We start from the raw sequence: 26,366 nt of genomic DNA, 5'->3' as shown, positions 1-26,366 counted from the left end.
CAGAAGGCTGGTGGTTCAAACCCATCAGCCACTCCTCAGAAGGAAGATGGGGCAATCTACTTCCGTAGTGATACTGCCTTGGAAGCCCAAGGAGGGGTTGCTATGAGTTGGGTCTGACTTGACGGCACATAACAACAACAGCAACAACAAGGAAGACAAGTTAAAATGATGATTATTCAAATTTATGCACCAATTGCCAAAGCAAAAGATGAGGAAATTGAAGATTTTTATCAGCTTCTGCAGTCTGAAATTGACTGAATATGCACTCAATATGTGTTAATTATCACTGGTGACTGGAATGCAAAAGTTGGAAACGAAGAAAAAGCACCAGTAGTTTGAAATTTTGGCCTTGGTGACAGAAATGATGCTGGAAATCTCATGGTAGAATTTTGCAAGACCAACAACTTATTCATTGCAAATACCTTGTTTCAACAACAAGGTGCCTATACACATGGACTTCAGCAGATGGAACACACAGGAATCAGATTGACTACATCTGTGGTAAGAGGTGATAGAAAAGCTCAGTATCTTCAGCCAAAACCAGGCCAGGAGCTGATTGTGGAACAGACCATCAACTGCTCATATGCAAGTTTAACTTGGAGTTAAAGACAGTTAAAACAAGACCAGGAGAGCCAAATATGATCTTGAATATATCCTTCTGAAATTTAGAGACCATCTAAAGAACAGATTTGATGCATTGAATACCGGTGACTGAAAACTAGAAGAATTGTGGGATGCCATCAAGAACATCATCCATGAAGAAAGCAAAAGGTCACTGAAAAGATGAGAAAAGAAGGAAAGACCAAAATGGATGACAGAAGAGACTCTGAAACTTGCCGTTAAGCAGAGAGTAGCTAAAGCAAATGGAAGAAGTTGAAAGATAAAAGAGCTGAACAGAAGATTTCAAAGAGCGGCTCAAGCAGATAAAGCCAATTACTATAATGAAATGTGCAAAGGCTTAGAGTTAGAAAACGAAAAGGGAAGAACATGCTCAGCATTTCTCAAGCTGAAAGAATAGAGGAAAAAATTTAAGCCTTGAGTTGCAATATTGAAAGCTTCTATGGGGAAAATATCAAATGATGCAGGAAACATCAAGAGAAGATGGCAGGAATACACAGAGTCACTATACCAAAAAGAACTGGTCAATCTTCATCCATTTCAGGAAGTGGCATACTATCAAGAACCAATGGTATTGAAGGAAGAAGTTGAAGCTGCACTGAAGGAATTAGCAAAGAACAAGGCTCCAGGAATTGACAGAGATGTTTCAACCAACAGATGTCCCACTGGAGGCACTCACTTGGTTATTCGAAGAGATTTGGAAGACAGCTACCTGGCTAACTGACTGGAAGAGATCCATATTTGTACCCATTCCAAAGAAAGGGGATCCCACAGAATGTGGAAATTATCGAACAATATCATTAATGTTGCACGCAAGTAAAATCTTACCGAAGATAATTCAAAAATGGTTGCAGCGGTATATTGACAGAGAACTTCCAGAGGTGCAAGCTGGATTCAGAAGAGGATGTGGAACAAGGAATATCATAGCTGCTGTCAGATGGATCCTGGCTCAAAGCAAAGAATACCAGAAAGATGTTTACTTGTGTTTTATTCACTATGCAAAAGCATTTGATTGTGTTGATCATAACAAATTATGGATGTCATTGAGAAGAATGGGAATTCCAGAACACTTGATTGTGCTCATGAGGAACCTGTACATTGACCAGGAGGCTATTATTCGAACAGAACAGGGGGACACTGCATGGTTTAAAATCAAGAAGGGAGTGTGACAGGGTTGTATCCTTTCACCATATTTAGTCTGTTTGCTGAGCAAATAATCCAAGAAGCTGGACTGTATTAAGAAGAATATGGCATCAAGATTAGAGGAATAATCATTATCAACCTGCGATATGCTGATGACACAACTTTGCCTGCTGAAAGTGAGGATGACTTGAGGCACTTACTGATGAAGATTAAAGAATCGGAAGTATGGATTACATCTCAATATAAAGAAAACAAAAATTCCCACATCTGGACCTATGAGAAGCATCAAGATAAATGGAGAAAAGATTGAAGTTGTCAAAGACTTCACATTGCTTGTTTCTACAATCAAGACCAATGGAAGCAGCAATCAGGACATTAGACTACATATAGCACTGGGCAAGTTGGATGCAAGGGACCTCTTTCAAGTGCTGAGGAGCAAGGATGCCTCCTTGAGGACTAAGGTGTGCCTGACACAAGCCATGATACCTTCAATTGCCTCGTATGCATGTGAGAGCTGGACAATGAATAAGGAAGACTGAAGAAGAGTTGATGCTTTTGAGTTGTGGTGCTGGGAAAGAATGCTGAAAGTACCATGGACTGCTAAAAGAACTAACAGATCTGCCCTGGAGGAAGTACAGCTGAAATGCTCCTTGGAAGCGAGAATGGCCAGACTTCCTCTCACCTACTTTGGTCCTATTGTCAGAAGGGACCATTCCCTGGAGTAGGATGTCATGCTTGGTAAGATGGAGGGTCGATGAAAGAGGGGAAGGCTTTCAATGGAATGGATTGACACAGTGGCTGCAACAATGTGCTCACGCTTAGCAAGGATCATGGAACCAGCGCAGGACTGGGCAGTGTTTCATTCTGCTGTGCATAGGGTTGCTATGAGTCAGACATGACGCGATGGCACCTAACAACAACAACAACATCCAGTAATAGGATTGCTGGATCAAACAGTATTTCCATTTCCAAGTTTCTAAGGAAGCTCCAGGGAGCTCAGGTGGCATAGTGCCTAAGGCACTACTACTAACCAGAAGGCTGGCAGTTCAAACCCACCAGTCACTCCTCGGATGGAAGATTGGGCAATCTACTTCCTTGAGATACTGCCTCAGAAACTCAAGGAGGGGTCACTATGATTGTAATTGACTCAACAGCAGTGAGTTTTGTTTTTTGTTTTTTGTTTTTTTTAAACAGGCTAATGATTGCACATCTTCATGTGCTTGTTGGCCACCTAAATACCTTCTTTGGTGAAGTGTCTGTTCATGTCGCCTGCTTATTTTTGAAATGGGTTGTGTTTGTCTTTTTGATATTGAGGTGTTGAAGTTGTCTATAGATTTTAGAGAAAAATCCCTTGTCAGATATGTTGTTGTCAAATGTTTTTCCTAATCTATAGCTTCTCTTTTTACTCTTTTGTAGAAGTCTTTTGATACACATAAGAATTCAGTTTTTAGAAGGTCCCAGTCATCTAGTTTATCTTCCACTGTTTGTGCATATTTGGATATGTTTGATAGTCTATCTAGGCCATAAATTAGGGCCACTAATTTCCCCCTTATTTTCTCTTTGATGAACTTTATGTTGACAAAAATGCTGGCTGTTGCTTTTGCATATATGCCCTTTATTATTTTGAGGAATGTGCCTTCTGTTCCTATTTTGCTGAGAGTTATTAACAGCAATGGGAGTTGGATTTCATCAAATGCTTTTGCTGCATTAATTGATATGGTAAGGTGGTTATTTTCCTTTTGTGATGAATGATATTGATTGTTTTTCTAATGTTTAAACTTCCTTGCTGTAAATATTTGATATGAATCTAATACAAATACTATTTGGTCATGATATTTTATTTATAATGGAAGGCTCTCAAAATATGACTGGAGGAGATGCCTCTTCAAATAAAGTTGACCTTGATGATGTGGATGGAGTACTGGTTTCAGGATCTTAGTTTGCTGCTGTGATACACCTCAAAATGGGAAGAACTGGCTACAAACATTCATTAATAATTGGAAAGTGGAATGTATGAAGTATGACCCTAGGAAGATTGGGAATTGTCAAAAATGAAATGAAACACATAAAGATCGATATCCTGGGCATTAGTGAGTTGAAATGGATTGGTATCAGCCATTTTAAATTAGACAATTATATGGTCTGCCATGCCAAGAATGACAAATTGAAGAGGAATGACATTTCATTCATCATCAAAAGGAAAATTTTAAGGTCAATCTAATGTACAGTGCTGTCATCCATATGCTTACAAGGAAGACCAGTCAATCTGCCTTTTGCTCAAATTTACACACCAACTATTAAAGCCAAATATGAAGACATTAATGATTTTTACCAGCTTCTGCAGTATGAAATTAATTAAACATGCAATCAAGATGTATTGATGGTTACTGGTGATTAGAATGTGAAAGTTGGAAACAAAGAAGAAGCATCAGTAATTGGAAGATATAGCCTTGGTGATTGAAATGACACTGGTGATCACATGATAGAATTACTCATTGCAAATACCTTCCTTCAATAACATAAACAGTAGTTATACACATGGACCTCTCCAGATGGAATACACAGGAATTAAATTGTTTACATCTGTGGAAAAAAGCAATGCAAAAGCTCAATATCATCAGTCAAAGCAAGACTAGGAGTTGACTGTGGAACAGACCATAAATTGCTCCTGTGCAAGTTCAAGTTAAAGCTGAAGAAAATTAAAGCAGTTCCACATGAGTCAAAATACGACCTTGATTATACCCCACCTGAATTTAGAGACCACCTGAAGAATAGATTTGACACACTGAGCACCAATGTCTGAAGACCAGATGAGTTATGGGATGACATCAAGAACAGCCTATATGAAGAAAGCAAAAGTTCATTAACAAGACAGAAAATTAAGAAAATACAAAAACAAATATCAGAAGAGACTCTTAAATTTGCTCTTTAATGGAGAATAGCTAAGGCAAAAGGAAGAAATTATGAAATAAAAGAGTTGAACATATTTCAAAGGGCAGCTCAAGAACACAAAGTAAATTATTACAATAAAATGTGCAAAGACCTAGGATTAGAAACCAACAGGGAAGAACACACTTTGCATTTCACAAGCTGAAAGAACTGAAGAAAAATGTCAAGCCTCAAGTTGCACTATTGAAGTATTCTATGGACAAAATACTGAATGATGTAAGAAGCAACAAAAGAAGGTAAAAGAAATACAAAGTCACTGTACCAAAAAGAATTGGTCAACATTCAACCTTTTTAGGAGGTAGCATATGATCAAGAACCAATGGAACTGAAGGAAGGCCAAGCTGCAATGAAGGAATTAGTGATAAACAGGGCTCCAGGAATTGACCGAATACCCATGGAAATGTTTCAACAAATGGGTGCAGTCCTAGAGGTGCCAACAAATGGGTACTGTACTGGAGGTGCTTATACATTTATGCCAAGAAATTTGGAAGAGAGTTACCTGGCCAATCAACTGGAAGAGACTCATATTTGTGCCTATTTCAAAGAAAGGTGAGTCAACAGAATGGAAATCATTGAACTGTATCAATAATAATAATAAAATAATAACCAAAAAGCCAAAAAAAAAAAAAACCCACTGCATCGAGTCGATTCCCACTCATAGCAACCCTCATTGGGTTTCAAAGGTAGTAAATCTCTACGGAAGTAGATTGACCTGTCTTCCTTCCGCAGAGTCACTAGTGGGTTTGAACCACCAACTTTCTGTTTAGTAGTAAAATGCCTTAGGCACTGAGCCACCAGAGCTCCTTACATCGGTAATATCAAACACAAATTAAACATTACTGAAGATAATTCAAAAACATTTGCAACAGTATATTGACAGGGAACTGCCAGAGATTAGGGCTGGATACAGAAGAGAATGTGGAACAAGAGATACTATTGATGATGTTAGATGGATCTTGGTTAAAAACAAAGAATACCAGAATGATATTTACCTGTATTTTATTGACTATGGAAAGGCATTTGATTGTGTGGATTGTAAAAAATTATGGATAACATTGAGAATAATGGGAATTCCAGAACACTTAATTATGCTGATGAGGGACCTGTACATAGACCAAGAGGCAGCCATTTGAACAGAAAAAGGGGATAGTACATGATTTAAAATCAGGAAAGCTATGCATCAGTGTGTATCCTTTCACCACTTCTTCCATAAGGTGAGCAAATATCCAAGAAAATGGACTATATGAAGAAGAATACAGCATCAGGATTGGAGAAAGATTCCTTAACAACCTGAAATATGTAGATGACACAACCTTGTTTGCTGATAATGAAGATGACTTGAAGCATTTACTGATGAAGATCAGAGTAGTCTTCAATATGGATTACATCTCAAAATAAATAACGAAAAAATCCTCACAAATGGACTGATAAGCAATGTCATGATAAATCTAGATAAGATTGTAGTTGTCAAAGATTTCATTTCACTTGGATCCACAAAAAATGCTCAAGGAAGTAGCAGTCAAGTAATCAGACAAGGTATTGCACTGGGCAAAAGCTGTACATAACCCAAGCCATGGTATTTTCAATAGCCTCATATGTATGTGAAAGCTAGACAATGAATAAGGAAGACTGAAGTAAAATTGATACCTTTGAATTTGGGTATTGGCAAAGAATTGCTGAGAGTTTTGATGGACTGTCAGAAGAATGAACAAATCCATCTTGGAAGAAGTGCTGCTGAAATGCTCCTTAGAAACAAGAATGTCCAGACTTGGTCTCATATACTTTGATCATGTGGGCAGAAGAGACCAGTCCCTAGAGAAGGATATCATGCTTAGTAAAGTGGAGGGTCAGCAACAAATTGAAAGGCCCTCAATGAGATGGATTGACACTGTTACTGAAAGGATAGACTCAAGCATAGCAAAGATTGTGAGGATGGTGCCAGACCAGGCAGTATTTCATTCTGTGGCATACAGGTTTGCTATTAGTTGGGGCTGACTTGATGACACTTGACAACAACAATGACAACATGTTGAATAGTTTCTCTTCTATGACTATTTTGCTGAGAGTTTTGATCAGGAATGGATGTTGGATTTCATTAAATGCTTTTTCTGAATCGATATGATCTTGTGTTTCTTTTCCGTTGTTTTATTTATGTGGTGGATTACATTGATTGTTTTTCTAATGTTGAACCATCCTTGCATACCTGGTATGAATCCAAGTTGACCATAGTGTTTTTTGTTGTTGTTGTTGTTGTTTTAAATATAGTGTTGGATTCTATTAGCTAGAATTTTGTTGAATATTTTTTCTTCTATATCATGAGGGAAATTGGTCTGCTGTTTTCTTTTTTTAGTGGTATCTTTGCTTGATTTTGGTATCAGGATAATGCTTGCTTCATAAAATTAATTTGGGAATATTCCATCCTTTTCTATGTTCTAGAATAGTTTGAGTAGGATAAGTGTCAACTCTTCTCTGGTCATTTGATAGAATTCTTCAATGCAGCTGCCTGGCCCAGGATTTTTTGTGTTGTGGGGGGCAGCTTATGATCTGCTCAATTTCTTCTTTGTTATGGGTCTGTCAAATTTTCTATCTTGTTTTGTGTTAATTTAAGTAGGTGTATGTTTCTCTGTTGGAGAAGAATGCTAAGAGTACCATGGTCTGCTAAAAGGACTAACAAATCTGTCCTGGAAGAAGTGCAGCCAGAATGCTCCTTGGAATAGAAAATGGCCAGACTTTGTCTCACCTACTTTGTTCATGTTGTCAGAAGGAACCATTCCCTGGAGGATATCATGCTTGGGAAATTGGACGGTCAACAAAAAAGGGGAAGGCCCTCAACAAGATAGATTAATACCGTGGCTACAATGATGGACTCAGGTATAGCAAGGATCTTGAGGCTGGCACAGGACTAGACAGTGTTTCATTCTGCTATGCATAGGGTCTCTATGAGTTGGAGATGACTTGACGGCGCTTAACAACAACAACATGTTTCTAGAAATTTGTCCATTTCTTCTAGGTTTTCAAATTTTGGGGAATGTAATTCTTCATGGAATTCTGTTATCTTTTTATTTCAGTTGGTTCTATTGTGACATCAACCATTTCATTTCTTATTCAAGTTATTTGCATCATCTCTTTCTTTTCATTGGTTAAATTTGCAAGTGATTTGTCAATTTTCCCAATCTTTTCAAAGAATCAGCTTCTAGTCTTGTTGATTTTTTAAGTATTTTTTTCTCTTTCATTTATTTCTGCTCTAATCTTTATTATTTCATTTTTTTCTGAAGACTGTAGGTTTCTTTTGTTGCTCTTTTCTAATTGTTGTAGTTATTGGGTTAAGGTACTGATTTTCATTCCTTCTTTTTTGATGTGTGCATTTATTGCTCTAAACTGACCTTTGAGAACTGCTTTCACTGTGTCTCAGAGATTTAGGTATGTTGTGTTTTCATTCTCATTTGTTTCTAGGAATATATTCTTTTTCACATTTTACTTCTTCGCTAACCCAGTAGTTTTTGATCAGGGTGTTATTCCGTTTCCATGTTTTTTCCTCTGATCTTCCTGCTATTGATTTCTAATTTTGTAACATTGTGATCTGAGAAGATGCTTTGTACTATGTTGGTGTTTGTAAATTTTTTGAGGCTTGTTTTCTAGATTCACATATGCTCTATTCTGGAGAATGACTCATGTACACTGGAAAAGAATGTGTATTGTGGGGTTTTTGGGTAGAGTTTTCTTTATATGTCTATGAGGTCAAGTTGGTTGATTATGTTGTTGAGATCTTCTGTAACTTCATTGAGTTTCTTTCTAATTGTTCTATACTTCATTGAAAGTGGTGTGTTAAAATCTCCTATTATTACTGTGTTGTTGTTGTTATGTGCTGTCAAATTGGACTTGACCCCTCTTTGGGTTTCTGAGGTGCTATCACTACAGAAGTAAATTGTCCAACCTTCCTTCCAAGGAGTGGCTGGTGGATTTGAACCAACAGCCTTCTGGTTAGCAGTCAAGTGCCTTAGGCACTACATTTATTTCTCTTTTCAATTCAGTTAATGTTTTCTTTATGTACTTTGGAGGTCTTTCCTTGGGTGCACAGATATTTATTATGGTTATATCCTTTTGGTGGATTGACACTTTTATAATTATATGATGTCCTGGAAGTCTATTTTACCAGAAATTAATATTGCCACTCATGGTCTTTTATGACTGTCATTAGCTCCATCAATTTTTTTCCACCTTTGACTTTTAATTTATTTTTATCTTTGTGTCTAAAGTGAACCTCTTACAGGCAGCATATTGTTAGATCTTTTTTTCTTATCCAATCTATCACTCCCTTTCTGTTGACTGGTATATTTGTTCATTCATATTCAGTGTAAATAATGATAATTATGGATTCTTCTGTGTTTTTTATTAAGGTGTTGATGGTTTCTTTGTTCTGAATATTTTTCTATGCTGAGTTCATTTTGTTATTGGGTTTTCTTTCTCTTTTCTTCATTGTTGTTGATTTTATGTTTACTTAGTCCTTGTAATTTTCTTCATTCTTCTTTTGGTTAGAAGGCTTATCAATTTTCTTTCTGGTTATCCTCTAGTAAATTCTTATATTTCTAAGTTTGAATAGTCTATTCTATATTGACATCACCTTGAGTTCCTCTCCCTTTGGAAGTTCTATAATTATACCATTTTTCCTTCTATTTGCTTTGTAGTTGTTGTCATTTACAGATTGACCCCTCTCTCCCTATTTTCCATTTGTAACCTTATCTTAGTTTTGAGAATTCTTTTTCCGGGTTGGTTTCTATGTGGTGTTGACATACGTCTTAATCTTAAGTTGTTGTCTTCCATTGTTGTTAGTTTTCTGTCCAAAGAAGTCCCTTTAGTATTTCTTATATACATGGTCTGGTTTTCACAAATTCCCTTAATTTCTGTTTGCCTGGGAATTTGTCCTAATTTCATTATCATATTTTGAGAGACAGTTTTGCTGGAAAAATAATTCTTGGTTGGCAATATTTTACCTTGAAGATTTTGTATATGTTATCCTATTGCCTTCTTGTCTGCATGGTTTCTGCTGAGAAATCAGAGTTCAGTCTTATTGGTTTCTCTTTGTAGGTAAATGTTCATCTTTCCTGAGCAAGTCTCAAGATTCTTAGTCTTTGATTTTTGCAAGTTTGATCGTTATGTCTTACTGACTTTGTTTTAGGATCTTTCTGTATGGGATTCATTGAGCTTCTTGATGGATATTTTTTCATCTTTCATGATATTTGGAAAGTTTTCTGCCAGCAAGTCTTTGACAATTTTCTCTGTCTTCTTCCTTTTTGCCTCACTTGTTCTGGAATTCCAATCAGATGTATGTTATTTTGTTTGATATCATCCCATGTAACTCTTAGGTATTCTTCCTTTTTCTTGATTCCTTTTTCTGATTTTTCCTTATACAAGTTCTTGTCAAGGGATTTGTCTTCTAGCTGTCTAATGCATTCTTCAGCCAACTCGATTCTATCTTTTCTTCTTCCAGTGTGTTTTCTATCTCTGTATTTGAATGTAAATCTTCTGCATTTCTAATTCTGTCTTTGCATGATGTCTGTTTGTTTTGTCATTTTGCTCTGATATTTTTTTCCTGAATTCTTCAAGGATATTTTCTGTCTTTTCCTTGCTCATGTTTATAGTTTCCTTGAGCACTTGGAAGGTCCTATAGATTTATATGTTTTGAATTTTTTATCAGATAGTTCTATTACCTTTTCTTCCTCAGAGAGATTTCATAGTTCTTTATTTTGGCCATTTCCTTCTACTCTCTTGTCCTGTTTCTTTGTTTGAATTGAAGTTATCTATTATCATGGAAGTTTTTTTTTTAATTTGTTGATTATGTGTTGCTTTGTTTCACTCTGTTTGTTTTTGTTTTATTTTTCTTTGTTTTGATAACATTCTATGTATTTTGAATTCCACCAAAAATATTTTGTTTGGTTAATAAGAACTCAGTATTTGTTTCTCCTATCCTATATACATATCTTTTATTTCTCTTGCTCTTTATTCCTTTTTGCATTTCTATATTTACCTCTGTGACTATTTTCCTTCTTCCTGAGAACTCCCTATAAATCAGGCCTTCTAGAAACAAATTCTCTCAATTTACTTTTTTTTTTTTTTCAAATACCTTTGTTTTATTTACTTGTTAAAGTCAAAGACTACAACCTTCAATATGGAGTTTTCCCTGGGCATAAGAAAACAAAAGTCCTCACAAATGGAGTGACATGTTACATCACATATGGTACATAGAGAAAAAAACTTAATTTATCAATAATTTCATTCTACTTGGATCAACAATCAATATCTGTGGAAGCAGGAGTTGTGAAATCAAGTGATGTATTGTATTGGAAAAATCTGCTGTAAAAGACCTTCTTAATGTTTTAAGAAACAAGACATTACTTTTGATGACTGCACCTGACCATGCTTGTAAAATTTGAACAACAAAAATGGAAGAGAGAAGAAAAATTGATACATTTGAATCAAATTATGTGTTACCATTTGATTCAAATGCCCCTCTTTCATCAACCCTTCACTTTACCAAGCATGACATTCTTCTCCAGGGAATGATCTCCTCTGACAACATGACCAAAGTAGGTGAGACAAAGTCTGGCCATCCTCACTTCCAAGGAGTGTCTCGGCTGCACTTCCTCCAGGACAGATCTCTTAGTTCTTTTAGCAGTCCATGGTACCTTCAGCATTCTTCCCCAGCACCACAACTCAAAAGCATCAAATCTTGTTCTGTTTTCCTTATTCATTGTTCAGCTCTTACATGCATATGAGGCAATTGGAAATATCATGGCCTGTGTCAGGCCACTTTAGTCCTCAAGGAGACATCCTTGCTCCTCAGTACTTGTAAGAGTTCCTTTGCAGCTGACCTACCCAGTGCTACATGTTGTCTAATGTACTGACTGATGCTTCCATTGGTCTTGATTGTAGAACCAAGCAATGTGAATTCTTTGACAACCTCAATCTTCTCTCCATTTATCGTGATGCTACATATTGGTCCAGTTGTGAGGATTTTTGTCTTCTTTATATTGAGATTAATCTATACTGCAGACTGTGTTCCTCAATCTTCATCAGTAAGTGCCTCAAGTCATCCTCACTTGCAGCAAGCAAAGTTGTATCATCAGTGTATCACAGGTTGTTAATGATTCTTCCTCCAATGCTGATGACATGTTTTTCTTCATATAGTCAGCTTCTCGGATTATTTGTTCAGCATATAGATGGAATAAGTATGGGGAAAGGATACAACCCTGACACACTTTCTTTCTGATTTTAAATCATGCAGTGTCTCCTTGTTATGTTCGAATGACAGCCTCCTGGTCAAGGTACAGCTTCCTCATGAGTACAATCAAGTGTTCGGGAATTCCCATTCTTCTCAATGTTATCCATAATTTGTCATGATCCTTATAATCAAATGCCTCTGCATGGTCAATAAAGCACAAGTAGACATCTTTCTGGTATTCTTTGCCTTGGGCCAAGATCCATCTGACAGGAGCTATGATATCCCTTGTTCCATGTCCTCTTCTGAATCCAGCTTCCACATCTGGAAGTTCTCTGTCAATATACTGCTGCAACTGTTTTTGAATTATCTTCAGTAAGATCTTACTTGTGTGTGACATTAATGATATTGTTCTTTAATTTCCACATTCTGTGAGATCACCATTCTTTGAAATGGGTACAGATATGGATCTCTTCTAGTCAGTTGGCCATGTATCTGTCTTCCAAATCTCTTGGCATAACCAAGTGCCTCCAGTGGGGCATCCGTTTGTTGAAATATCTCAGTGGGTATTCCATCAATTCCCAGAGCCTTGTTCTTCAACAATTCCTTCATTGCAGCTTTGACTTCCTCCTTCAGCACCATTAGTTCTAGATCATATGCCACCTCCTGAAATGGATAAAGATTGACCAGTTCTTTTTGGTACAGTGACTCTGTGGATTCCTTCCATCTGCTTTTTATGTTCCCTGCATCTTTCAATGTTTTGCCCTTAGAATCTTCCAATATGGCAACTCGATGCTTAAATTTTTGGAAAAAAAAAAAATTTTTTTTCCATCTACTTCTCAAAGAATTGACCAGGGAAAACCTTATGAATAGCAGAGAAATGCTGTCTGGTACATTACTTCACAACTTTATGAATAGTCCAGAAATATTGTCCAGTGCAGAGAAGGAAGATGAATCACTTATCTTAGAAAGCTCTCAAAATAGGACTGGGCAAGACCTGCATTATCAGAGTAAAATCAACCTTACTCATTTGGATAAGGTAAAGCTTTCAAGACTTCCATTTGCTGACATAGCACCACTCAAATTGAAGAGAAACAGCTGCAAACATGCATTAGTAATTGGAACATGGAATGTACGAAGTATGAATCTAAGAAAATTGGAAGTTGTCAAAAATGAAATAGACCACATAAAGATTGATATCCTTGGCATTAGTGAGCTGAAATGGACTGATTTTGGCCATTTTGAATCAACCATATGATCTGCTATGCCGGAAATGACAGTATAAAGAGGAATGCATTCATCATCACAAAGGATGTTTCAAGATCTGTCCTGAAGTACAATGCTGTCAGTGATAGGATAATATCTATATGCCTACAAGGAAGGAAGACCTGTTAATACTACTATTATTCAAATTTACGCAACAACCATCAAAGCCAAAGATGAGGAAATTGAAGATTTTTATCAACTTCTGCAGTCTGAAATTGACTGAACTTGCAATTGGGATGTGTTAATTATCACTGGTGACTGGAATGCAAAAGTTGGAAACAAAGAAAAGTCACTGGCAATTGGAAAAATTTGGTCTTGGTGACAGAAATAATGCTGGAACTCACATGGTAGAATTTTGCAAGACCAACGACTTGTTCATTGCAAACATTTTTTTTCAACAACACAAATGGTGGCTGTACACATGGACTTCACCAGATGGAACACACAGGAATCAGATTAACTACATCTGTGGCAAGAGGCAGTGGAAAAACTCAATATCTTCATCCAAAACCAGGCCAGGAGCTGATTGTAGAACAGAACATTGACCGCTCATATGCAAGTTCAACTTGAAGTTAAAGACAATTAAAAGAAGTCCATGGAAGCCAAAATGTGATCTATAATATACCTCTCTTGAATTTAGAGACCATCTAAAGAATAGATTTGATGCATTGCACAACAGTGACTGGAAACCAGATGAATTATGGGATGACATCAAGTGCATCATTCATGAAGAAAGCAAGAGGTCACTAAAATGATAACAAAGGAAGAGAAGACCAAAATGGATGACAGAAGAGACTCTGAAACTTGCCTTTGAGCATAGAGTAGCTAAAGCAAATGGAAGAAATGACAAGATAAAAGAATTGAACTGAAGATTTCAAAGAGCAGCTTGAGAAGACAAAGCCAATTACTATAATGAAATGTGCAAAGACCTGGAGTTAGAAAAGCAAAAGGGAAGAACAGGCTCAACATTTCTCAAGCTGAAAGAATTGAAGAAAAAAAAATTTAAGTGTGCGCATTGCAATTTTAATCTCTATTAAATTCTGTGGCTTGGATGGGAGTTGAGACCATGTAATTGAACATTGCTTTATTTTGCATATAGTCTCTTAATTCCATAGGGGCATTTGTACTCAACTAGTCATCCTTCCTTTTTTGAGCTTCAATTCTGTTCCCCACATTAGGCCTGATTTTCCTCAGTAGGGAATATTTTACTTGCATCTCTGTGTTAGCAAGTCTTTCACTACAAGCTCAACACAAAGATTTGGTTCAACAGGTGGAGTTCAAATCATATTTCACCACTCTTCTGTAATGTCTCCCAATCTATCAGTAGGGTTGGGAGAATATGTAGAAATGTCTCTTTGAAGCAATCTACAAGAGTTCAACTTACCCTAGATCTTTACCAACACTTAGTATTGTCAGTCTTTTAAACTTAAGCCCTTTCAGTGGGTGTACATTGGGATCTATATAGCTATAGATATGTCTGTTTATAACAATGTAATTTCAATCAAAACTCTGAAAGGATTTTTTAAAGAAATTGATAAGCTGACTATAAAATTGATATGAAAAGACAAAGGAACTATAAAAGTCAAAACAACATTGATAAAGAAGAACAAGGTCAAAGGACTTATAATACTTGATTTCAAGATTTACTGTAAAGCTACTATATTCACACCAGCCACTCCTCGGAAGGAAGATTGGGCAATCTACTTCCGTAGCGATACTGCCTTGGAAACCCAAGGAGGGGTCACTATGAGTCAAGGCCAACTCGACGGCACATAACAACAACAATAACAAACTATATTCAAGACAGTGTGGTGCTGTCATGAGGATAGACATATAAATCAAGGAAGTAGAATAGAGTCTAGAAATAAACCCAAGTGTATAGTCATTTATTTTCAACATTAAAGATTTTGAATATTCATTCAATCATTTAACAATACTTATTTGATCAGCCAGTATATTCTAGGCACTGTGTTAAAACCTTCTGCCATTGAGTTGATTCAAACTTATAATGACCCTACAGGCCAGAGTAGAACTGCCTCCTAAGGTTTCCAAGGCCGTAAATCTGTACAGAAGCAGACTGTCTCATCTTTCTCCTGTGGAGTGGCTGGTGGGTTCAAACCATCAACCTTTAGGTTAGCAACTGAATGCTTTAACCAATACTCCAGGCACTGTGATAGGCACTGTGAAATATGACCATTAAAGCACTCAGATATTTTGATCATTCTGCAGCTTTTATTCTGGTAAGAGGGGAAAATATAAAAATAAATAATATATTAGATGATTGTAAGTGTTCTGAATAAAAATAAAGCAGGAAATATGGGTAGGGAGTGAAAGGGATATGTTTTAAATATTGGTTAGGATAGCAAGCCAACTGCTTAACAGTGGGTGGGGGCATTCTAGGGAGAGGAAGCAGCATGTAAAGATTCCCTGAGGCAGGACTTGAAGGTCTGAGTGGAATAAGCCAGGGGAAAAGTCCAATGGCCTTATTTCAGGGAGATAGCTTGGGCCAGATCATATAGGGTCTTGCTGGAATTGTAAGGAATTTGAGATGGGAAATCATTGAAAGGTTTTAAGTAGATAGGTAACATCATATGACTAAATGTTTTCAAAGAAATATTGTGGCTGATGTGGTAAGAATTGGTGTCTAAAGATAGAAGGAAGTGCTGAGGGAAGTGTGGCATAATCAAAATTAATCAGGCAGTACAACACAGAGAGTGTAGAGTGACAGTCAGAAAAAAGTAGATAGCAAAAACAAATAGAGAAACAGCAGCTGAAGAGACAAGAGATAAACTATGATTATTATGTCAAAAAAAAAAAAAATAAGAGAGGATTGATTTTCAAGAGGCAGATGTGAGACTGATAATGTCAAAATCTTCAGGGAGGATGGTGAGTATGAGGCTGAGAAAAGACCACTGAATTTTAAGTGTAACGGATTCTTTGGTTAATTTCTATAGCAAAGTACCAGTACAGTGGTGGGACTGTAGTGACTTATGAACAAATGAAGGCAAAGACCACTTGCTGAAGAAATTTTCCAGTGGAAGAAAGAGCAATAGTACAAAAGCCATAGGACAATGGGAGACAATGAAGGTGGATTTCAGGATAAGATAGACTTTAAGTGTCTATAAGCTGAGGAGAAAGACTCATTGGGATGAGAGTAACTGAGAACGACAAAAAAAAAGCAGATGATTGAGAGAGTGTTGGATACGTGGACAACGAGGGAATTGCTAGATACCAAGATTCCTAGAATCTGCTAGCCAGTTCCAGAAATTGCCTCATAGATGATGTTTCTTTTTACATTTTTCTAGCTTATGTCTTGTCCTGTGAAAGTAATGTATTCTTGAATGCACTGATCCCACCTGAAATTCTCCCAGGTCTCATTACAAGTCATATCCACTTGGTTATCCCCATCTGCCTTATTCCTAACTGAACTCTTTCTGCTTAGAAATCTAAATATGAGTCAAAAATTTCAGGAAGAAACAAGTAGAAGTCATCTATTAGATGCTACTTGATTGAGATTCATTCCATGCTGGGCACTTAGTGCTTTGAAAAGTCCTAGCCAGGCTCTGTTTGAACTTCTCAGCTGTGAGCCATTGAAGGGGCTGTTTGCCTCCCTAATACACATGATATGGTTCTTGCTGTGCAGGACAGGCTTGTTTCTAAAGGTAGGCAGGAACAGCTGAGCAAGACTTGGGCCTTTTACCCCCCACATACACATCCTTCTTTAATTTTTCCTTAACAGGCTCACATCCAGTTTCATTTTCACACACAAAGAGGTCCTTTGTGCTCCATTATAACCAAGTCACAAAAGTAAATGTTTTCCTTTAAAAAGAAAGTGGGTGTGGATGATGGTTGGTTGGATGGAATGTGAATAAAGACTTCTCCCCCCAGCAAGCTGAACTCCAAAGCAAAGAAAGAATTATATTGAGCTCCCAATTAGACAGCAATGTTTTTATTTTAGTGATATGTCTGTTATTCTGTTTTTTACTAATCTGTAGAGAATTTTTGAAAAATTATAAATTTAACCATAATGTGTGAAAATAATTCTTAAATATCTGAAGTGAGTTAAACTGCTGAATATAAACAAACCACTCCCCTCTTCTTTATTCCAAAAGTGGACTTATATTTTTTTAATGTCACTATAATATGTGGAGAACATTTTCATTTTCTGACATGGAAACTATAGGCAAAAGTCCTAACCAGATACTCCCACTAGCTCAAGCAGTTTGGCTCTTATAACTAAAACATGCACTTTTACCACTACTACTTTCTGGATAGCATAGTGCCTAAGGCACTTGACTGCTAACCAGAAGGCTGGCAGTTCAAACCCACCAGCCCCTCCTTGGAAGGAAGGTTGGGCAATCTATTTCCATAGTGATACTGCCTCAGAAACCCAAGGAAGGGTCACTATGAGTTAGGTTGGACTCAAAGGCAAACAACAACCAACAAACAACAACCACCACCAACAACAACACTTTTTGGATGACCTCATGCATCATTAGGACCATGTCTTTGCAAATGTGAAATAGACAAATATCTGGTGTGAACAAACTCAACATGTTTATGCTATAATTTTCTATCTTACCGACAATATATCCCCATTCCAAATGCTATTGTCTTCCCTGGAAGCCTCATGCTTTCTTCTCAATCTTTTCTTCAGTCAAAATCTTCTTCAGGGAAAGGATCTTATTCAAACCAAACCAAACCCACTGCCATAGAGTCAATTCTGACTCACAGCAACCCTATTAAGACAGAGTAGAACTGCTCCATACGGTTTTGAATGCTATTGATCCTTATGGAACCAGACTGTCTAATCTTTCTCCCATGGAATGGCTGGTGGGTTTGAACAGCTGATCTTTTGTTTTGCTGCTGAATACTTTAAGTATTGTGCCACCAAAGCCTCTGAAAGCATCTTAGGACTAGACAGATAGATGTTGTTGTTGTTATGTGCCGTGGAGTTGGACCGGACTCACAGTGACCCCTCCTTGGGTTTCTGAGGCAGTATCACTGTGGAAGTAGAGTGCCCAACCTTCTTTCTGAGGAGTGGCTGGTGGGTTTCAACCGCCAGCCTCTGGTTAGCAGTCAAATGCCTTAGGCACTATGCTACCAGAGCTCCTAGACAGATAGATAGGGAGAAGTATATATGAAGAGCAGTTGCTATCAAGTTGATTCTGACTCACACCAACCCCAATGTGTCAGAGTAGAACCATGCTCTATTGTTTTCAGTGGCTGATGTTTTGGAAGTAGATAGACAGCTCTTTCTTCCCAGAGCCTCTGCATAGACTTGAACCTCTAGCCTTTCAGTTAGCAGCCAAACTCCTACTGTCTGTGCTACCTCGGGACTCTAAGACTAGGAAGATATATGTAATCAGGCTTTATGTGTTACAAGTCACAGCAGTCATAGAAACCCCTACATCTAAAATATAAATAAGGCATAGGAATGAAGCTTTAAATAATTTCAGATGACAACTGATATGAACTTTCTTTTCTTGAAAAAACTAGGTTTTCTAGTACCTTTGAAAAGACACACCAGCATCTTCTTTCTTTGAACAGGGGTAAAGATTGGACGACTTATAGGACATTTCCATTTAAAAAAAAAAAAAAGTCCTTAACTTAAGAAATAGTTATTGGGCAACTTTTTTGTGTGTATGTGCTTTTACTTTTTTGTTTTCCCAAAGCCAACATTTTATATCATGATCCAGCATAAATATATATAATACTTATACTTCTGAAATAATATTTTCATTTAAAAGTACTTGTCTTACTCTGTGCAATACATTCTATTTAATTTTTTTAATATTCGTCATGTCTCACAAAATTGATTTATGACCTCAGTGTTGGAAAAAAAAAAAAAAAACAGTATCGAACATCTGGTTGTGGTATTAAGCCCTGAGGACATCTGCCTGCCTTCAATCTTCATTGGGTCTACAGCCACAATGGGAGACAATCTAGATATAAACAAATAGTGAAAATTTGTGATATATTCTACTAAGAAAACAAAGCTGGAATTCTGATAAAGAATTAAAGGGAGATTAATTTGGAAAGGGTCGTCACAGAAGATCTCTTTGAGAAAGGAAATAAATGGAGACCCAAAGGACCAGAAGAAGACAGACATATGAAGAGCAAAGGAACAGCATTCTGCAGAGAGACCACATTCCTTTAGGCTGGGAGAGCCTTTTGAAACCGGCAGGAGGCAAGTGTGGTTCCCTGTAGTGAGAGAGGAGAGAGGTGTTAGAAGATAAGATTGGGCAGAGAGATGGGTGTATCATGCATGGATTTGTAGCCAATAGTAAAGAGTTGGAATTTAGTTCTAAATATCGTGGGAAGCCCCTGAAAGATTTTTGAATTGTGCTAAACTAAGTTATACAGCTAAAGATATTGTAAATGATTCTGTGCTTTATTTCTATTGTTGAAGATTCCAAATTTTCAACTGAAACTTGCTAAATTCCAAAAGAACTGATTGGCTCTCCAAGATTTTTGGAGATAGAATGTATGAGATGAGGTCATGTAGCAAACTACTAAATGGACTAGCTGGAAGAATTCCCTTAGGAATGGTAATTGCAATAGCAGTAAATACATCTATTGTCTCTACTCAAGTTGTAGTGCTTTTGAGGTATTCCTGTTCTAAAGTATACGTTTTTTAAATAGTTGCAAAGAATTGTTCGTCTTGAAACTTTCCAAAGAGTTGCACAGTTGGCTAATCACAAATTTCTATCTCCCCAACCTGTATATGGACAGCTGTGCCTAAGAAAATAGGTGAAAGATTACATTTGCCAGTTCTCTTGGTATTCCCATTTTATGGCTTTTGAGGGAATGCAGTTCAAGTTTGCCTGCTATTTTATTTAATATACCTCCTTGTAAATTCCAGCTGTTGACCATGTAATTAATCCCTGTATGGAAAAAAAATATTGGCGTTTGTTCCTGCAATACCTGAACTTTATTCCAACAGGAGAATTGTATTGACCTTTTCCCTAGTCTACTTTTGTTCCTCAGAACCATTTTACCTACCACACAATTAATACATGCCAGAGCTCTGCTCTAAACTTCCCCATAGTTACCCAAACATGACTTGCCTTTACTCTTTTGGATTTCTAGTCAATGATTTCTGGGATTTTAAGTAAGAGCACCTTCTCTATTACTCCTAGAAAAGGCTACTACTTAACTTACAGCAAAGTATATTCACTAGAATAAGCATGGTGGATAGATCTTTAACTATAACTGAAATGATCTGACATTATCTTTGGCTAAAGACATTCTTCCTAAGTCTTTTCTGTTTGCTTTCCATGCTATACTTCAACTTTTTTATTTCTTTAGTTTTGGGGTTCTCTTCTCTTTGTTGGCTACCAAAACTTGTTTTCCTTCATAATACCAAAAGAAAAAGAGTGAATAAGTTCAAGTACCACCCTTCACAGGAATATTTACCTTTTAATAGGAAGAAAACATCAAAATAAAAAGAAAATTCACCTGTTTTTGCCCAGAACGTCACTTGGCAGAGATATCAACTCTAGAAAGCCTGCCTGCCCCTGAAATATCTTCATGTTATTAGATCTTATACCACACATATGTAAGGCCAGTTCTACTCATTATAACATGATAACTGGAATGAGGACAACATCTTCATTATTGGTTTTGATTTGCTGGCAAAAATAAATTCTCAATCATTTTCAAAAGTTCAGGTTTTCAAAAGGCAATTGATGAAAGATCATAGGCTTTTTGACAACATCTAAAAATCAGGTTTTAAAAAGCTCCAAAGAAGAAAGGATTAATTAATTTTTATAAATTGTTACTATTTAGAAATTTACACTAGGACCTGGCAAATACATGTATTAGTGAAGAACAGTTGAATTTTGGCCAAAATTATGAAAACAAATTATATTTAAAACTGGTTAAGTTTTCTTTATGACAGAGATCAAGATACATTGTCAACCTGCACGTGGATGGATTTTAATATATTTTTGTAATGTATGATACTAAAGCTGCTTTATAAAATCTTAAAATTATTTTGCAAAGAAATTCTATTTGTGAAATGAAGTAGAATTTGTGTGGATAAAAATTCTTGATTGTAAGGGAACGTAGAATAGTCTATGAAGTCTTCCTGAGTAAAAAAAGTTGAGGAAAATGTTGATGAAAATTTCTTGAGGATTTTCTAATTGTCACTTTCTTTAAGAAAATTGAGGTCCACAGGATGTCTCTACCATCCATATTATAAATACTTAAAGGGGAAGCACATATCAGAGTAGGAACAAATTCATTTCTTTAATATTATTTGAGGATATACTATATTCAAGGTTGTGAGAGGTATAAAACTGAATGTGAACATTAACTGTGTCTTAAAGGAGTCTACTTCAACAGGGAAGAAAAACATAAAATTTAATAAAAGATGTTAAGTCAATTTAATCTATAGAGCACAGTGTATATAGTAAACAGAATATATCATGCTGATAAAAGAATATTAACATTACATCTAGAGAGCCCCTTTAGAACATTTTCAGAAACATGCACATGCATGTTGATGTATGTTAACTATTCTAGCATCTTTTGTTTTATATTACTTATTGCTTTACACTGTTTAGAAATGGGATAGGACTGAAATATTCTAAATGTTTTCCGATAAAAATATAAGAATATAAAAATTATACATTTTCAATTCTGAAAAGAAATTAGTGCTGGTTTAGAAATTGGGCATTAAATCCAGAGGGCACCTTTCAGAACAAGCTTCTATTATGTTTTATTTTGTTGTTGTTGTGGAAAATACACACAGCAAAATCACCAATTCAACCATTTCTACATGTAGAATCCAGTAACTTTGATTATATTCTTCAAGTTTGCATCCACTCTCACCCTCTTTTTCATTAACATAAACTCACTGTCCCCTAAGGTTCCCATCTAATCTTTCTAGTTGCTGTTGTCATTTTGATCTTATATAGATCTTAAAGAGCATAATGTTTAAGGCAGACATTTCTTACTAGTTAAGCTACAAACAGGATATTTTTGTTTTAAAGTTTAAAGATTATCTAGGGGAATATTTGCAGAGGTTCATCTAGCATCCATGCCTCCAAAAAGTCTGGAGTCAATGAAAATTGGAAATTCTGTTCTACATTCCCCCCTTTTGGTCAGGATTCTTCCATAGAATTTTTCATCAATGTGTCTGTAGAACTAAATTTATCCAAGAGATTTTCTCATCCTTATTGTCAGAAACCCATCAATATTTTACTATTGTGAAGAAGACCCTTAAGAAGAAGGACAGAGTAAGCAAAGCACTGGTTTATAGTTTTCCCAAATTTATCCAACCAACATGTGTATGTGTCTGTGTATATGTGTGTAAAATTACTAATTTTAAGTACATACTGTACTTACAATATACTGTTGCTAACTCAATAATAGGTTCTACTATCCCCCCCAAACCCCAGAGGACATTATTATTCCATACAGTCTTCTACATGCAAATGGGTAGGAAGGGATTCCACTCTGCATGCTAACCCTTACCTTCTCCTCACCCCCACAATATTTCTCATTTCATATAATTTGAATTGAGAGTTACTTCAATAAAGGTTTCTTTTATATAAACAACCTTCTCTTATTACACGAACAATAACAGACATTATAAATATATTTTTCTGAAATTTACAAATTATTGGTGTTCTGGGTTTATAACTCTGGACATTGACCTCCTTGTTGGACTTACCTATAGACCCACAAGCATCAGCTTTAGAACTAATGCTCCTGAGACCTTGGTGGAAGGAGAAAATGGCCATTAATGGACAACTTCTAACATTATGTCCACCCTCTCTACTCTAATCATTGCTCCCTTTGCTTGCAAGCAACTTTCCAGGAAGGAGAAAGTATTCCTCTTCTTCCAAATTAGAATGTTTTGCTATGTAAAGAATATTACATTGGTGGTTGGGAGAAGCTAAAATGATACCAGAAAAACTATAATTTCAATCATTAAATTATAATATGATTTATGGAGCAATGGTTTCTGTACATCAAAAACTGATTTACTATGAAATTTTTGGAAAATAATTCAAAAATAATACCCTTCACATTGTTTTTCTTCACCTGAAAAAGGACTTATTTGAGATTGCTAATGATTTGAATTTTACTTGAGATAAAATGGTACCAGCCAAGTGACTTATAGATTTCTCTTCTCCTTCAGTGGTGCCACAGCTATAGCCAAGAGCACAACATATCCCCTGAGAGACATAACAAGGGAAATTGCTCCCCTGTCTTCCTGAACCCAACACTCATATCACCTTTCTTGGGTTGGAGGGTCATCTGGGCACTGCATTTAAGCACTTAAACTTTCCTTTCTATTTCACCTTGCTTGGTTCAAGACCAGTTGTCTGTGGTAAGTGCATACTCACCCAATGTTATATTGGTTAAAGGTGTGGTGCTCCTGAAGTAGTTGTGAGCTGATTAAAATTTAATCATCACCCACATGTATTATCTGTCTACAGTGGATTTTCTGCTGTCAAACAAATGGAAAAATAATATTAATTATTTTTTTATTTTCCTGAAAGTACAGCAGATAAAAAGAGATCTTTTGCTTCCTGTGCAATAGAATTTTGATCTAATGAAATCATAAAACCTAAAGACTCTTGAAGATAATAATTTCTATTATTTCAATTCTGACTTTAGTATCATTATTTTCTTAATTTTTTTGTCCACCTCCATAAATCCTGGTGAAATTCTGTGACTCACTGATGCTATTTGTAACTGAACCTGTTTCATTCCAGTCTCATAGCTTTTGTACTGTCTGTTAAGAGCCCTTCCCCAATAATCAAACAAATTTTAAATTTCTCTATGCATGACTTAGTTTTCAGCCTCCACAATATAGTAAACAAATAAACTTCCAATCTGAGAAAGACTTAATAAAATTGGTTAAACAAACAAACAAACAAACAAACAAACTAATTTCATTGTCATCAAGTCTATTCTGACTCATAGCAACCCCCACTGGGTTTCCAAGGCTGTAAATCTTTACAGAAGTAGATTGCCTTATCTTCCTTCCACAGAGCAGCTGGTGGGTTCCATCCACCAACCTTCTGCTTAGCAGTCAAATGCCTTAGGCACTGTGCCACCAGAGCTTCTTAATAAAATTAGTAAGTATCAATAACTAGAAGAAAATATTCACAACTGGGAAGAGAAATAACATGAAGCATAGAATATGAGCCCAGGGTTTCAGTAAGTAAACTTTAACAAGATGGTTGTTTAAGAGGTGTAAGTGTACATTTTGGTAAGGGAAAATGAGGTAGTGATAGTAAGATATTTTTTTCACTTGGGAATTCTGAGGAAGTATAGGAAAAGTATTAGAAATTTTGGAATTTTGAAAGAATTCTCCAGTTGCACAGTTGAGAGATGGGGTTGAGGGGATAGAAAGGCAACTGAGAAGTAAGAGTCCTCTGCGACTTGGGCTTTCCAATCTTGCTGTATTTTCATCTGGAATACATTATTCAAAGATCCTTCCACCAGTAAATCCAGAATCCCCTATCTGAGCTTTAAACTATATCGGCTTTATACTAAGAAAACTACTGTAAAATTTTCAATTAACGATAAAGCACTGTAGTTTTATGTTACTTGGAGAAATCCTTTTTTATAGAAGACAGACAAGTAGAAAATCTAAAAAATATCTTAGATACACATATGCAGAAATAATGTATGGACATTGAAAAGAAAATGAACAAATTGATTGCGTGGTATGCAGAGATTTAGTAAGTTTTAGTTTTATTCCTTGGATTTTATGCAATAAATAAGAACTTTTAAAATGAGCTCTCTAAAATATTATTTCCATGCCACCATTAGTTGCTTTGTTAATTCAGACTTTAAAAATATTTTCTTAAATCATCCACTTTTCTCCATCTCAACTGTCATTACCTGGGCTAAGCCACGATCCTTGCTTTCCTGAGACCTTAGTAGCCTCCTTGTTTCCTGACTGTCCCCTCTAACTTTCCAAACTTTGTCCACACTTCAGTGCCAGAGTGAACTTTTCAATCCAAATATACATATATGTGCGTGTGTATATATACACGCACATATATATATATCCACACACACACATATATACACACTTATCCATAAATATGTAGTGCCTAAGGTATTTGACTGCTAACCAGAAGGCTGGTGGTTCAAACCCACCAGCAGCTTCTTAGAAGGAAGCTTGGACAGTGTAGTTCCGTAGGGATACTGCCTCAGAAACCCAAGGAGGGGTCGCTATGAGTCGGATCCAACTTGATGGCAGTGACTTTATCTCTCTGTCTCTCTCTCTCTCTCTCTCTCTATATATATATATATATATATATATATACACATATATATCTACACACACACACACACACACACACATATGATCCTGTGACCATTCTGTTTAAACTCTTAAATCATCCAGTCTGACCTCATATCCTACTCTTCACTCCCACATTCATTACACTGCTGCAACCACTCTGGCCTACCAAATCTCTCTTCCTTCTTCATTACTCAGACCCTCCCAACACTCTGAACATTTTTCACCCCACCCCTTCTCACCACATTAATTCTTGCTCATTTGCCAGATCTCAATTTACCTCATACCTCCTTATAGTCTTCCTTCATATGAACTACAATTTGTTATTACATTTTCATTTGTGTAATCATTTGACAATTACTCTCCTTCTCTACAAACTGTAGGTCCCATAAACACAAAAACCTTGTTTTATTCATAATTATATCCCCAAGATCTAATACAGAACCTGTTATTTAATAGAATATGCTGATTAATACATAATTGAATAAATAAATGAACAGATTTATGGCTGCCAAGTCAATATCACTAATATGTTCCCACCAGTTGCTGTTGAATTCTGATTCATGGTGGCCTCCTGTGTGTCAGAGTAGAACTGGGTTCCATAGAGTTTCTAATGGCTGATGTTTTGGAAGTACATTGCAAGGCCTTTCTTCTGAGGCACCTTTTGATGAACTAGAACTTCCAATCTTTTGGCTAGCAGCCAAGCACACTAACTGCCTTACTCAGAGATTCCCACTGATAAATACATTTCTAAAATATTCCTTTTCAATTCAATAATCTTTTAAATGACTGCCTCCTGGGTAATATTGATACACTACCCAGAAATTTCATGAAAGCTATATATATATACACATATATATATATATATATATATATATATATATATGTTGTTGTTGT

This window comes from Orycteropus afer, unplaced genomic scaffold (assembly GCF_000298275.1).
Source record: "Orycteropus afer afer isolate SDZICR_OR568_19922 unplaced genomic scaffold, OryAfe1.0 scaffold00185, whole genome shotgun sequence".
In the NCBI taxonomy this organism is placed as follows: Eukaryota; Metazoa; Chordata; class Mammalia; order Tubulidentata; family Orycteropodidae; genus Orycteropus; species Orycteropus afer.
This window is presented reverse-complemented; position numbering follows the sequence as displayed.